Source organism: Schistocerca nitens, chromosome 9 (assembly GCF_023898315.1).
Source record: "Schistocerca nitens isolate TAMUIC-IGC-003100 chromosome 9, iqSchNite1.1, whole genome shotgun sequence".
In the NCBI taxonomy this organism is placed as follows: domain Eukaryota; kingdom Metazoa; phylum Arthropoda; class Insecta; order Orthoptera; family Acrididae; genus Schistocerca; species Schistocerca nitens.
The window spans coordinates 256,959,396-256,961,007 of NC_064622.1; the positions used below are offsets into that span (position 1 = coordinate 256,959,396).

The following is a 1,612-nucleotide window of genomic DNA, read 5'->3' on the forward strand; positions in this document are numbered from 1 at the left end:
CTGGACCGTTAGAGCAGAGGCCTGATCAGGTCATTTAGCTCCAGACGAAAGTGGCTAATAAATCCACAATTCGCTGTCGTGAAGGCGCTGCAAGCGGTGAACGTAAAGAGAGCTCCTAGATGGATGGCATTAAAAGCAGCAAAAAATTGAGAAAGCGATACTTAAGTAAATAGAAGAATGGAAATTAAGCTATGGGTGAACGAAGAAACAAGATGAATCTTGTGTAAGTCTCATGTCTGTAACAATGAGAAGAACCTTACGACCAACGCGAGAGTGTCTACTGCGTGAAGAGACACACCTTAAAGCCTGAATTTTGTAAAGAGAGTATTACTTAACGAGTCTAGAATTTGTGGAGGGAAGGATGCTCTAGAGGATAGTGGAACCTCGAAGAGGAGACGGGTGGTACAGAAGACAAATGAGCCAAGAACGTTTTATTGTAATGGAGAGGACTCTGACACCGTAAGGAAAACAGCGACTGTGGCCATACACTCAGAATGGAATAGTGGTATTTGATACGTCAGACGATGCATTTTGCTCTGAACAAGAGAACGAAAGTACGTTTGTTCCAGGAGATACAAATGGATCTGGAAGAAATGGAAACACAAAAAACGGAGGTTTACAGCAAAAGGACTTTCTTAACAAAAATTCAGGCCGTCATAGTCGTGCAGGACAACATTAATCCAGGACAGAAAGATCATGGACAGAAGAGAGAATAAAGCTTGGAAACAGTGACACTGAAAGACTATAAGACAAAGGTACAGACCAAAGGAACCGATGCTCATCCAAATTAACATCGTCCTTAGATGACCAAGATGGAAAGAAACACAAGAAATATGAAGAAAATAATTATTTCGTACTTTTGGAATTTATCTGGTAATAACTGGCGTGGGCAACGGCCTTGCCGCAGTGGATACACCGGATCCCGTCGGATCACCGAAGTTAAGCGCTGTTGGGCGTGGCCGGCACTTGGGTGGGTGACCATCCGGGCCGCCATGCGCTGTTGCCATTTTTCGGGGTGCACTCAGCCTCGTGATGCCAACTGAAGAGCTACTATACAGAATAGTAGCGGCTCTGCCCAAAGAAAACCATCACAACGACCGGGAGTGCGGTGTGCTGACCACACGATCCTCCAATCCACATCCTCGTCTGAGGATGACACGACGGTCGGATGGTCCCGATGGGCCACCTTTGGCCTGAAGACGGAGTGCAGTAACTGGCCTGTTTATGTCTTAATGGAGGCGCTTACGTAAGAGCTATATGCATGTGTATCATTTCGTTTATTCCAACTATTTATGTTACATTATGGAATGAACGTTGTTCTGCAGTAATGCCGTATACAGGTGTCAGCTACAATTCATTGTTCTTGCTTGCTTTTATTGATTTTCGTAATATTTCTTCTACACACTATCCATTATCTTCAACTGATCTTCCGATCTTTTTGCCATCTCTCACAGAACTATAGCGTCTTCTCCTTTCAATTTATTTCTTTTTCTTAATTTCTTCTCATTATTTGTCGCTTGTCCTGTCTGCATGGGCAGACCGAATAACACAAGATAATCTAAAACTCTCGCATCCCTATCAGCTGTTGTTTCACTATCACTTTCCTGGATTC

The 1,612-nt window shown here is 43.7% G+C and overlaps 1 pseudogene; it reads left to right on the forward strand.

Moving 5' to 3' along the window:
• The first annotated feature begins 888 nt into the window (after positions 1-888).
• On the forward strand, positions 889-1,006 carry LOC126204517 (5S ribosomal RNA; annotated as a pseudogene).
• The last annotated feature ends 606 nt before the right edge of the window (positions 1,007-1,612 follow it).